Below are 14,277 nucleotides of genomic sequence, written 5' to 3'. Positions count from 1 at the left end.
GAGTGCCACGTGAACAGGCCATCTTTTAAGGCAGATGTGTGCGTATGTGTGTGGGGGAAGACACCTGTGGCCATGGAGAGCTGGTCCTCAGGAGGTACAAGCATCTCAGCAGTGAGAAAGCAGAGGCCTGATCAGTGTTTAAAATCAGAGTTCATGAATATTCTTATGAATCAAGCCAGCATCACACACTGGGAACACCGTGTTTTGGCATCTGCCAATTTCTGTGGTGTAAATCTTCCCATTGTATTGGATTTCAAGTTGCCAACCTGTCACTGAAAGTGGAACTGGGCAGAGGTGTCTAATGCCACGCCACGCTACTCTGTAATCCAGTTATTACTTTTAAAGAAGTGGCCGAATACCTGGGAAAAGCAACATTGTGCAGGGAAAGGCTCACACTGGCTCCATTTCAGGTGTTCCAGTCTACTGTGGAGGTATGAGGAGAGCGTGGCTCCTGGAGCAGCTCTGTCTTTAGTGGCAAGAGTGATGCCACAGAGCCTGACATCTTTGGATCAGGAAGAATAAAGTGGAATCAGAAGTGGGACTATTGTATAAACCTCAAAAGCCTGCCCAGATTAGCCTACTTCCACCAGGTAGACCACATGCTCAAGGCTCTGTAGCTTCCCAAAACAGCACCATCTGCTGGAGGCCAAGTGTGTACACACAGACCTAAAGACAGCCAGAGAGACATATACATGGACACAGACAGACAGACACACAGAGAGACACAGACACACAAAGAGACATATACACAGACAGATAGACAGACACAGAGACATATACACAGACACAGAGACATATACACAGACACAGACAGACACACACAGACATATACACAGACACAGACAAACACACACACAGAGACATATACAGACACACACACACACATAGAAACATATACATGGACACAGACAGACAGACACACAAAGAGACATATACATGTAGCAGCAGACCGCTTGTTGGTTCCCGGCCGCTAAGCCCCCAGATAATCACACAGAAACTGTACTAATTAAATTACTGCTTGGCCCATCTGTTGTAGGAAGAGGGCTGTTTGTTAGGTTCCTGGCTGCCCGGTTGACTTAGACCCAAAATAATCACATAGAAACTATATTAATTAAAACACTGCTTGGCCCATTAGCTCTAACTTCTTATTGTCTAACTCTTACATCTTAATTTAACCCATTTCTAGTAATCTGTGCATCACCACAAGGTCGTGGCCTACCAGCAAAGTTTCAGCACGCCTATATCGGGTGGCTCCATGGCTTCTCCCTGACTCTGCCTTCTTCCTCCCAGCATTCTGTTTAGTTTTCCCTACCTAGCTCTGTTCCCCTATAGCTCTGCTATAGGCTCAAAGCAGTTCCTTTATTCATTAACCAATAAAAGCAACACATAGACAGAGGGACCTCCCACATCATTTCCCTTTTTCAGTTTAAATAAAAAGGAAGGTTTTAACTTTAACATAATAAAATTATATATAATAAGAATTACAGTTAAAATATTTATATCTACTTTATCTTTTAATACAACTGAGGAAAACTTTAACTATAAATTCTTCAACTTCATCAAATACCCCAGAAGGATATAATATTACCTAAGTTAACAGGAAGTGCATTGTAAGCAACTTCTAGAACTCTAGAATTGACAGAGACTTCTTGCTGTCTGGACAGTCACCCAAAGTTCTTCTGTATTGTTGGGACATCCATATTTAGCCTACAGGCCCATAGTATCCAGCAGACTTTTCCACAAAGCAGGAAATTTCAAAGACAGTTTCATCTATATTGACAGTTTGTCAGTCACTTTCTTCTATATCCTGCAGAATGTCTAACAGACTCTTTCATGAAGCAGGAATCCTGAAGGATCATCTCACTTTTAGGCAAGTTCAGCAGTCATTTCTCTGTGGGTCCTGCATGTCCAGTTCATCAATCAGTCCAGGCAAGGGCAGTTTCTTGCCCAAATGGTTAACCAACTCCACAAGGAACCTCTTCAGTGCCCATCACCCTCTTGAAGAAATTGGTGCTGCCAGGAGCAAATGTGTCTTACTGTCATGAAAAGTCCTAAATTCTTAAAACATTTTAAATGTCATATTCTGTAGTCTTTGAAAGGTTTGAAGAATGCCTACTCATCTGAGATACAGGCTTGACTATTATAAATGACTATCTATTACATTACATTTTTAAATGAGCTACACAAACACAATACCTTAATCAAGAGCAGAAATATATATACACAGTATAACAAAATTGACCTTAAATTTGTATCAATAAACCAAGATCCATACCCATGCAAATCTCTATAGCATATCCCCCTTTAAATGTAAAGAAACATTTATAGACAATATTTAGGAATATGGGTATGGTTCTGTCCAAACCTCTTCCTGTTATTTATTAGGTTAAGTAATTTTTTGATGGATGTTCAAGGCAACCTTTCAGGGGGTCTTGGTCCATCAAACAACATTAGTCTGGAAGCAATACATAGATTCTCATTCTCTGTGGAAACAAAAGAAGAACCTCTTTTCCAAAACAATATATCCTTAGACTCAAATTTTGAATTTAAGATACCTTTGAAATATACATGTTAAACTTGGCCTCTCTGCAGTCAAAAATTCAAAGATAACACAATAGTATACATAATCCAGACTCTCTGAATTTTCCATCTTTACATGGCTTGTTTTTACTCTATTACCTTTTCTACAAGTTTAACATTTATTGTATTATCTTTACTCCTTTAATCTATGACTATCTGTACTCTGTTTCTTTAAAGACTTTGTTTTATTTCTTTAAAAAACATTTACTTCTTTTTATAACTCTCTGTACCCTTTTTCTTCTCTCTCCCAAGCCTACATACATTTATCCAACATTGTGACCCATTTAGAGGTCTTTTCCATCTGGATTTGTCTTATTGTATATTTGTAATTCTTTACTGTCTAGGAGTGCTTTTTAAAATGCTAAGAGCTTCTTAAAACTTAAAGTGCACCATTACTAGGGTATATATGGTACTACTACCTGATTGCTCCAAGATAATTGCACAGAGACTGTGTTAATTAAATCACTGCTTGGCCCATTAGCTCTAGCTTCTTATTGACTAACTCTTACATATTAATTTAACCCATTTCTAATAATTTGTGTATCACCACGTGGCTTTAGCTTATGGGCTAAATTTTTGGCATGTCTGACTCTGATGGTGGCTCCATGGTTTCTCTTTGACTCTACCTCCTTTATCCCAGCATTCAGTTTAGTTTTCCCTGCTACCTAAGTTCTGCCCTATCAACAGACCAAGGCAGTTTCTTTATTCATTAACCAATAAAAGCAACACATAGACAGAAGGACCTCCCACATCAATTTCTATTAATCCATGTATTGCCACATAACTGTGGCTTACTGGCTAAAGTTCCAGTGTCTGTGTCCAGTGGAGCTACATGGCTTCCTCTGACTCTGCCCTTCTGTTGTAATATGAGCGGCGGGGCTACGTTCCTGGCACCCGGCCGCCCACATGGCTAGCTTATGCCCCGAAATAATTACACGGAAACTGTATGCTTTTAATCACTGCCTGGCCCATTAGTTCCAGTCTCTTATTGGCTAGCTCTTACATATTGATCTAACCCATTTCTAATATTCTGTGTAGTACCACGAGCTGGCTTACCAGGAAAGATCTTAACCTGCGTCTGTCTGGAGTGGGAGAATCATGGCGACTCCTGACTCAGCTTCTTTCTCCCAGCATTCTGTTCTGTTTACTCCACCCACCTAAGGGTTGGCCAATCAAATGGGCCAAGGCAGTTTCTTTATTAGTTAACCAATGACCTTCCTCCATCACCCTTCTTTATTCCAGCATTCAGTTTAGTTTTCCCCACCTAGCTCTATTCCCCTATAGCTCTGCTATGGGCCCAGAGTAGTTTCTTTATTCATTAACAGTAATCACAGCATACAGAGGAGAATCCGACATCATATACATGGACACAGACAGACACACAGACAGAGAGACACAGACAAACAGAAAGACACATACATGATATGGGATTCCCCTCTGTATGAATATGTTTTATTACTATTGGTTAATGAATAAAGTTGCTTTGGCCAATGACTTAGCAGATGTTGGAGATACCAGAGCTGTGGGATCCCTGCTGAAGAGAGCTGCTAACAGGGAGTGGAACCAGTCCAAGAGAGAGAAGTTTGTTGCAGTCAACAAGGCTGAAAGAAATTGGAGATCTGAAGAATGTTCTGGTATCAGGTGTGGAGATGCAGAGGGTGGAGTTTGCCCAGCTGGCTTTTGGTCTTGCTTTGGTCTGGTATTTCCTCACTATGCTCCCTTCCCTGTGTTTTGGAATGGTAATATATATCCTATGCCATTATATGTTGGAAGATTGTGGTCTGTTTTTCTTTTCTTTTCTTTTTTTTTTTTTTTTTGATTTTATAAGGGATTGCAGTTAAGAGATTGCATAACTCTCACAAGCGACTTTGAACTTTGGACTTTTAAAACATTGTTGAGCCTGTGATAGACTATGGGGACTTTTAAAATTGGATTAAATGCAATTTGCATTATGATATTGTTACTAGCTTATGGGGGCCAGGTAGTGGACATGGTAGTTTGAATGTAATTGGCCCCCATAATCTCATAGGGACTGGCACTATTAGGAAGTGAGGCTTTGTTGGAATGGGTGTGGCCTTGTTGGAGGAAATGTGTCACAGTGGGGACAGACTTTGTGGTTTCCTGTGCTCAGGACACCGCCCAGTGTCTCAGGAAACTTCCTGTTACCTGTAAGACATAGGACTCTCAGCTACTCCTCCAGCACCATGTCTGTCTGTATGCCACCATGCTTCCCGCCATGATGATAATGGACTGAATCTCTGAACTGTAAGTGAACCCCTCAATTAAATGTTTTCTTTCTTTTTTTAGTGATAGAGGAAATGTTTTTTTTATCAAAATTATACTTTTTCATACAATATATTTGCATTATGGCTTCCTATCCCCAACACCTCCCATAACCTCGCCATTTATACACCCACCCAAATCCACACCGATTATTTCATTCTCTCATTACAGTGAAAACAGGCATCTAAACTGAGGAGGAGGAAAAATAAAAACAAACCAAACATAATGGGTTAAAAAAAAAAAGAGCCTAAGAAAAATCACCAGAAACAAATGTTGAGACACATACGTTCATACACATAGAAAATTCATAAAAACTAAAATCAGAAACCACAATATATAACCAAAATGTCTGTAGAATTAAAAAAGTACCCAGACAAAGCATTATGTGTTACAAGATCTTCCAAAAATGCCATTGAGTTTATTTTGTGTTGGCCATCTGAGCTTGGAGCCTGCTCTTAGGGGTGATTTATATATCCAGTGAGATTCCATTGGAGAGGAGCAGTTTTTCCTTTGAGAGAGTCTATCGATTGTAGATAGCTTCTGGGTTAGAGATGGGGGCTGGTGTCCACCTCCCCTCTAAGCACTGGGACCCCATCTGGCTTAGACCTGTGCAGGCCCCATGCTTGCTGCCACCGTCTCTATGAGTTCTGCATCCGTCCTGCTGTATCCAGAAGGCCTTGTTTCCTTAGTGTCCTCCATTCTCATTGGTCCTTACAATCTTTGCACCTCCTCTTCCATGGGGTCCCTGATCCCGTTGTAGCTGTGACCCTAACAGCACAGGCAACCTCGGATCCACCCATTGTTCTGGAGTTGGCCTGTATTGGTCTCTGTGTTCCTGACATGTAGGGTAACTGTGGACTCGGTGACCAGAACGTGAACATCACTCAGAGAGCATCTATGGTTGGTCCCTGTGATCCATGAACCCAGTGACCAGTGATGACGGCGTCTATTACAACATCTGTCATATGAACAGAGAACAGATCATGAGTCTCATAACCAAGGAAGAATGTGGCAATCAGCTTGAGGATGTTCATCTCCTATGACAATATTACGAATCGAGAGAGTTGATCACAAACCTCATGACCAAGGGAGAATATAAAATCTGCTTAATATATCCATTACTGTGTCTATATTAGGAACCCAAAGAGATGTCCATGAAGAGCACAAAGGAGAAGGTGTAAATCATCTTTGGGGAAAATCCATCACTGTATCTATCCTACGAACACAAACAGCTCATCAAGAAGCCGATGGCCAAGGGAGCATGTCTAAAATCAGCTTGGGGTATCTGTTACAGAGTGTCCTTGTGGACATGCAGAACAGATCGTGAAGCTCATGAACAAGAAAGAAAGGGTGCATCGGGTTGGAAGAATCAAGTACTGTGTCTATATTATGAACTCAAAGAGCTGACCATGAAGATCACAAAGGAGAAGTAAATCACCTTTGGGGGGAAGTTGCTGTGATCCTGGTGTCTCTTCACAGAAATAGAAACCCTAAGATAGGTTCTCGCACCTCAGGGAAACTGAGGTTGAAACTGTACTGTTCTGTGTGTTAGTTAGCAGATAGCTCAGCTGCGGTGACTATTGGTTAGCTTCCCACCCCTGCCCTTCCCACCTCAAAATGTAACTTCCTATCTGCTCATTCAAAGAACCCTCCTCCTGAGCCCTCCACCCCACTGGATCTCATTAGCTGAGCGTGCCACCCTGGTGACTAAGCAGACAGCAGCTGCCAGGCCAGTTTATTCCCTTCTGATACTGGAAAGAACATTTCGTGACTGCGTGTGGTTGATCCCCCTGCCCCAAGATATTAAACATGAGTTTTAGTGAAAGCTCGTTCAGGTAAGCGCTGTACAAATAAGAACACACCTTTAGCTAAGAATGAGACTTGTGGTTCCAAAATCTTCTCTCTCCCCATCTCAGCCTCAGCAGGGATGCCCTCTGTCCCTCCCATGTCAGGCCCACCAGTCTTCCGACCGTCCTCATTGCCAGGCTCTGGTCCTACAAATGAGTGTGACGCATTTGCCCCATCCCATCCCTGGAAATCGTGGCAGAGTCGGGACATCAGTGTGTGGAGCTGAGGTGCAGGGGGTGGGGGGATCCATAGGCTACATATACTTCATTAGGACCAGAATGTACGTCCAACCTTTCCTAGATGCTCTGGCTCCTTTGTGCAGAATTGGTGAAGCACTTGTGGCTTGAATATGGTTTAGAGGCTCAAGTACCTGTGTAGTGTGCATGAAACCAAGTTCAGTCCCCAGCGCTGATTAAAACTGGCCAAGGTGGTGCATGCCTATAATCCCAGCACTTGGAAGGGTGGAGGCAGGATGATTAATTCAAGGCCATTCTTAGCCACAAAGCAAGTTCAAGGTCAGCCAGGGTTGCAAGGAAGCTATGAGCTAAATGGCCTTTTTCACTTCATAAGTTAATAGCACTCAGATATTTTGTTGAAGCACACAGGGCTGACTAACGCACTTGTATCCGTCCACCACACTCCCGGGATTTGTGTTGTCGTCCGTAGTCTCATAAAACACAGGACTCTCAGGGCCAACTTCAGGTGGGTGGCGAATCACAGGTACCATAGATGTGCCCTGTGCAATATTTTATTTATTATATTATATATTTATTTATTATTATATTTTATTTCCTCATTGGGCAACTGGGACCTAAGAGAGTCTCGTGTCTCATGGCGATGGACTCACAAGTGTGAGTAACTCACGCTCCTAGCACATCCCTCTCCCCAAGTGGGGCGCTAAGTCCAATGGGTCAGTGGTTCTCGCCAGAATGGATTTCTTTATAACATTTCTCACACTGCTCATGTTCACTACTCCCAGCGTCCTTTGCTCTTCCTTCTGCTTTCCTACCATCCATATACAGACACATCAAATTCTACACTGCAGGAAGAGGACATGGGATATTCAGTTTATTTTTTTCCATCATCATGTGTTGTTTTTCCCTTCACACACACACACACACACACACACACACACACCACATATGCACGCATACACACACACACACACACACACACACAGAACTTTTTAGGCCCTTCCTCCTTAGGGAAGGCGCTTTTGCTTTTTGTTTTTTAAATTGTGGTATAAGTCAGGGATGCCTTTAATCGTAGCAAGGCAGAGGCAGGCTGAACTCTGTGAGTTTGAGGCCAGCCTGGCCTACAAAATGAGTTCCAGGATAGCAAGGATTGTTACACTTGCCTCAAAAAACAAGCAAACAAACAACAAAAACAACAATAAAAAGTCTGTGTGTGTGTGCGTGTGCGCACACACTGTACAAAACCACTGGAATGCATGCAGAGGCCAGAGGAGGCCTTTGGGTGACTGCTCTGCCGATCTCCACCTTACTCCCCTGAGACAGGGTCTCTCACTGGACCTGGAGATAGCTTGGTGGGCAGAAAGCCACACTGATCCTCCGTTTCCACCCCCACAGCCCTGGCGTTCCAGTCACGTGCACGGCCATGCCTAGTGTCAGACATGGCTTCTGGGGATTTGAACTCAGGTCTCCATACTCGCACAGCAAACGCTCAGCTCCTCCAAGCCATCTCCCCAGTCCTGGAGAATGAACTTTTGACGAGCAGGCTGACCCTAGGGCTCCCCAACATTCAGCGACTGAACTCTGTGCCAGGATAGGCCAAAGAAGGAGCCCTCCACAGAATTTTTCCTTCTGCTCCAGGATGCTCATACAAGTGCTTATGAGTTTCTGAGCTTGGAAACCAGCTCTCTGTGAATGCAATGTGTGTTTTGTGCTGTTTTTCAGTACACCATAATTGCGGGAAATTGGGCATGCTGTGCTCTGATTTCTTTAATTCACTTGGTTTTGAGACCTCAGCCCTGAACACCCAAGTCAGTCTGGCTCTGTAGCTGGGGATTCACCCCAGAGCCTTTTTTTTATCTCATTCTATCTCTTGCTATAGAGGGTCAAGCATACTAAGTATGGAATATATCCTAATTTATTACAAAATCCCCATGTTCGTCTCCTTTCGTGTTTTTATCACATTCCATGTATTGTGCACATAAATGGATGGACATCCTCTTTCCAGTTATGTTCTGTGACTTGTGCATATCTCATGGGCCGAACCAGGACCCTTACTGTTCCCTGGGGGAGGGGGGAAGGGAGAGAGAGAGATTTGTTATAAAAGAGCTCATAGGGGGTCACTATCGTGGTGGGGTCGGGTCACCGTGGTGGGGTCAATGTCTACCATGAGAAGTGGGGGAGGGGGAAGAGAGAAAGAAATGAGAAAGGAGAGAAAAGGGGGAAGGGGAAGAGAGGGAGAGGAGAAGAGAAGAGGGAAGGACAGAGAAGGGGAGGGAGGTGTTTGTTGCGCCCTTTACATGGCACCAGTTCTGCCCCAGTTGGATTACCTGGCCGTGCCCTGGACCTTCCTCCATTGCTGTGACAAGTCTCCTGTCTGGACCACCCTCACCAGCGTGCGGAGTATCTGGGTGGGGAGTGGTGCCCCCCGCAGGTGGCGGTCACGCTCGCCTGCCCAAAGCTACCTAGAAGAGTGTGGTGAGGTTTGCAGAAACTCTGGTGTCCACTGAAGAATTGTGTGTGCGTGACATAAATGACACATGTCGGAAAACGAGAAGAAACCACCAAAGGAATCAGCGATGGCGTGTGAGGTCGGGGCTGGAGTCCCAGCTCTGTCTCATCCTGGTTATGCTGATTCAGGGAAAGAGTGTGAAGTGTTTGGGAGTCGGTTTGCTTGTGGGTAAAGATCATCTTCCTCGTGGGGCTGTGATGATTCTTGAGCTAATGTGTTAGTCCCTTGGTAGGGTGTCTTGTTGCAAGAAGCGACAGCCGTAAACAATGACATCAGCCTCCGTGGGATGGAGCCCTAGGGTGAAGAGACAAAATCCCACACAGCCCTCCAACATCTCCTGCCCCTCATCCTTCCTGGCTACCCTGCTGACGCCCTGCAGCTGGCCTGTGTTCTCTGCCTCCGCTCCTGGGCCATCCTAGCCCAGGGAAACATGGCTGCACCAGCTGTCTGGAGTACTCCATCCTCTTCCTCTGCCAACGGTCCCCAGATTGCATCTCTCCATTGCCTGTGGCCTCGGCTGCTGAGCATGGGGCCAAGACTGGAAGTAGGAAGGGCCCCAGTCAGCTCATCTGTCTCCTGGAAATTTGGATTTTGGCCAGTAGGACTTTGTCTTACTTGGTGTTTATATTGCCGCAATGAAATGCCATGACCAAAAAGCAATTTGGGGAGGAAGGGGTTTATTTGCTGACACTTCCTCGTTGCTGTTCAATCACGGAAGGAAGTCAGGACAGGAACTCACACAGGGCAGGAACCTGGAGGCAGGAGCTGCTGCAGAGGCCATGAAGGGGAGCTGCTTACTGGCCTGTTTCTCATGGCTTGCTCAGCCTGCTTTTTTATAGAACCCAGGACAGCAGCCCAGGGTTGGCACCACCCACCATGTGCTAGGCCCTCCCCAATTGATCACTAATTGAGAAAATGCCTCACGGCTGGGTCTCAAGGAGGCCTTTCCTCAGCTGCTCCTTCTCCACTGACTCTAGCTTGTGTCAAGCTGACACAGAACCAGCCAGTGCAGACTTAGAGATGAAAAACAGTCTTATCTCCTTCACCTCCTCCCTTCCAGCCCCTCACCATCCCAGGCACTCCCTGGTCCCCTTCCAGCCCTCCTCTGAGGATGCTCCCCCTCTTGGTGAGGCATGGTCCTGTCCTCACGTGTGATGTAGCACAGGCTATGCTCTTGGGAACTGGCTGAGTCTCCAGAGACAAAAGCCCCAAGGCACCATGGAGCCGGCTTTCACATCCCTGCCTATGTCATCTTCATGTGGACCTAAAACTATTCTTTGAAGAAATATTACAAGAAAACCTTTTGCTCTTGGAAGGTGCTCTTGGGAGGTGTCTGTGATGGCTTCAATGAGAGATGTCCCCCATAGTTTCGGGCATTTCAATACTTGGTCCTCAGTGGCTCTGTTTGGAGTTTAGGAGGTGTGGCCTTGCTGCAAGAAGTATGTCACTGGGGGTGAGTTTCAAAGCCCCCTGACATTTCCTGTTAGATGTTCTCTCTCCTCTGTCTGTCTGTCTGCTTCATGCTTTCAGTTCAAGATGTGGCTCTCAGTTTCCTGCTCCCACTGCTAGGCTCCCTCTGCCATCTTGGACTCTGACTCTCTGGAAATGTATGTCAAAAGGAATTCTTTCTTTGGTCAGCTGCTTTGGTCATGGTGGGTTTTTTTTTTTTCCCACAACAGAGAGGCAATTAGTATAACCATCCACAGTAAACACAACCAAGACCGCATGTTCTGGGTGAACAGACAGGAAACTCTACCTGCATGGTTGTGAAGGAGATGGCCAGTTCCTGGTGGTGATGCTGAGCGGGTGTCAGACTGCACCTCAGGCAGAAACCACATTTCTATTGTGCCTATGCTAGCTCAAGCATCCCCAGGGACCAGAGAAGGCACTGCCCTGCCTCCCATAACCTACACACCCAGAGGAACAGCGGCGACACCTTCTAAATACTTTCCCATATGGAATCTGGACAAGGGCTGCCTTCAAGCTCGTCTCCCAGTCCTCCAGGCTGCAGACCCCAACTCTGGGTCCCCAGAGTCCTATTATCGCCTTCATCCACTTCTGTACCCCTATGCCTCCACCCGGATCGTTAGAGCCTGTGTCCCTTCGGATGGATCTAGCGCAAATGCCTGCGCTCAGGAAACAGAGGCCTTTTGACCTGTGACTCCCAGCTGGTTATCTGCATCAATCACCTCTCTCGTTAATTGCTTGACTCCCCACTCCGTGCTGTGTGCACTTCTCAAGTGGCCTGGTTTACCTGGGATAAATGGGGTGCGATGCCCAGAAGCCCCAGAAGCGTGCAGGTCCTCCCTCCACGTGGTCTTTGTGGAGGGGTGTTTTGTTTACTGCTGTTAACACACAGGGAGTTTGGGAGTGCTGTAGAAGGATGAGGGGCAGCTGGGGGCGAGTGGGGGAGGGGAGGGACAGCGGCTGGTGGGAACTGAGCTCGGGGCCTGGACCTCTTGGGACTGGGATTCATAAACCCTTGATCCTGTGCTGAAACTAGAAACCGGATACTGGGCCACAGTTTCTTCCTTGACCCTGGAGCCTGACTTGACCTCTCGTTTCTTCTATTCTTCCCAGTTGGATGCCCTGCTCTGTCCACTAGGCCGCTTGTTTTGAGGAAGACAGAGAGACTTCTGCGTCTCACCTCTGCTTTGCCAGCCTTCTGGATGCCCTCCGTCAGCTCCTGCTCTCCCACCCAGAGCACAGCTCCACTCATCCAGGGGCTCCTCAAGGCCCACCTCTCCCCTGCCTCTTCCATCACTAGGTTGTGTTTACACTTCCCCTTCTCCCCCTGGAATCTGCATCCTTCTTTGGCTTGGATCTGCAACAGAAGCCATCCTACAGGCATAGAGGATCCGTGTGCACTGGATGACTGATAAGTTAGGCACCATTTACCCCACTAGGCTTTACCTCCTTCCACCTGTTTACTCTCCTGTCTTAAGGAAGGGTCTGACTGTGTAGCCCTGGCTAGCCTGGACCTCTCTGTGTAGCCCTGGCTAGCCTGGACCTCTCTGTGTAGCCCTGGCTAGCCTGGAACTCTCTGTGTAGCCCTGGCTAGCCTGGAACTCTCTGTGTAGCCCTGGCTAGCCTGGAACTCTCTGTGTAGCCCTGGCTAACCTGGAACTCTCTGTGGACCTTGAACTTGTAGGGATGTTTCTGCCTCTGCTTCCTGTGTGCTGGTATTACAGACCTGCAACTTGTCCGATAGCCTTCCCCTTTGGAGCCTAGATAGTCTGTATTCTTCCTCCAGACCGCCCACATGACCCCTCATGGGGTTTGAAGTGCCCACAACCCCCAAAGCTTGTGCTACAAGAAGCTTCCACATAGTAGAGCCCAACCATTCGTGTCTGACTCCTTTTCCACACAGCCCTGGGGATAGCCCCTTGGAAGGATGCCTTGAAAATCAGACGCGGACAAAGCACTCGGGTTGGTGCGCATGGTAAAGGGTTCCCAAACTTTCCCTCTCTCTGCCTTTTGCCACATTCACCCACATTTTACTGAGCAAACACCCTGGCTATCTCTCTCCCTAATGGCAGCCTCTCTGCTCTAGAGTGGAGCCAGTGAACTTGGACAGATGTCATACTGTCTTATGTCATGACTTGCCCCCAAACACAAGGCTCTTAACCAGGAGTGATCTCGGCCCAGGAAGCATTTGGCAGCACATGGGGATGTGCTGATTTCACAAGTGCTGGGGTGGGTGTTGAAGCACGGTTAATAAAAACTCAGAGACAAATATTGGGGTTCAACTTGAAAACCAGAAAAGCAAAGCAGCCAGCCACTGACTCTTACCTCATCCTCAGTCTGAAATTGACAGTCCTGCCTCCAGGAATCTCAGAATGAGACAGAGACTGAGAGCTGTCTCCTCCCATTTTATAATCCTCTCTAGTTCTGGGATTAAGGGCCTGCACCCACTACCACTTGGTTTCTATGGCAAGCTAGTGTGGCTGCTGGGATTAAAGTGTGTGTCATGGCTGCCTGGTGTTTAAGGCTGGCCAGTGGAGCTGTTTTACTTTTCTGATCTTCAGGCAGGCCTTATTTATTAAAATACAAAGGAAACGCCACTCCAGGCTATCCACAAATGCTGTTTCTGGTTTACCGACTGCAGTCCAGAGATGGTCACAGACATCCTTACAGGTCAGCTCCCCACAGGAAAACATTCCCCAGTCCCAAATGGCAGTGGCAGCAGGACTGAAGCCCACCCTGGTACTCCCTATGCCAAGGACAGCTGTGAGTCTAGTTTGAGCCGTGATTTGCTGTCTCCCATCCCTCTTCAGTGCCTGGCCACTGCTTATACCACCCAAGGGAAAAGAAGAATCAGAGGTTTCTCACTTGGCCAGGAGCCAAAAGGTTCCTGTCACCCACCACTGGGACTGCAAAGGCAGCCAGGAGCTCTGGTGCATTTGGGGGAGCCAGTCTGCAGGAGGCCTCCCTTTGAAAACCCCAGCCCTCAGTCAATCCTCAGCACAGGAAAGCCGGGCATGAAAGGCCGATGAGAGACGGGTAAAGGGGAGCACTTTTGTTTCTAAGCTTACGGAGAAGGGTGGAGAATTTCTGAACGGAGCCAAACCACACACACCTCTATTGGGGCGTGAAAAACGGACGGACGGAGACGGAATAGCGCACCTGCCTCCACTTGCCATGCGCAGCACACACAAGGCTGCAGGAGTGAAAAGAGAAAGTGTATTTACTTAGTGGGAACTCTCAAATAATGGCCCTGCCTGCCCCAGCAGGTAGGACTTGCGGTTTAATTGCACTTGGTCTTTTTTTCAACACAGGATATCTCTGTTTGACAGTGTTTGGACAGATGGTGTGCCGTAGCGCCTATGGCAGCAAGATGGTCTCGCTGTTCCCAGCCTCGGA

This window comes from Chionomys nivalis, chromosome 3 (assembly GCF_950005125.1).
Source record: "Chionomys nivalis chromosome 3, mChiNiv1.1, whole genome shotgun sequence".
Lineage (NCBI taxonomy): Eukaryota > Metazoa > Chordata > Mammalia > Rodentia > Cricetidae > Chionomys > Chionomys nivalis.
This window is presented reverse-complemented; position numbering follows the sequence as displayed.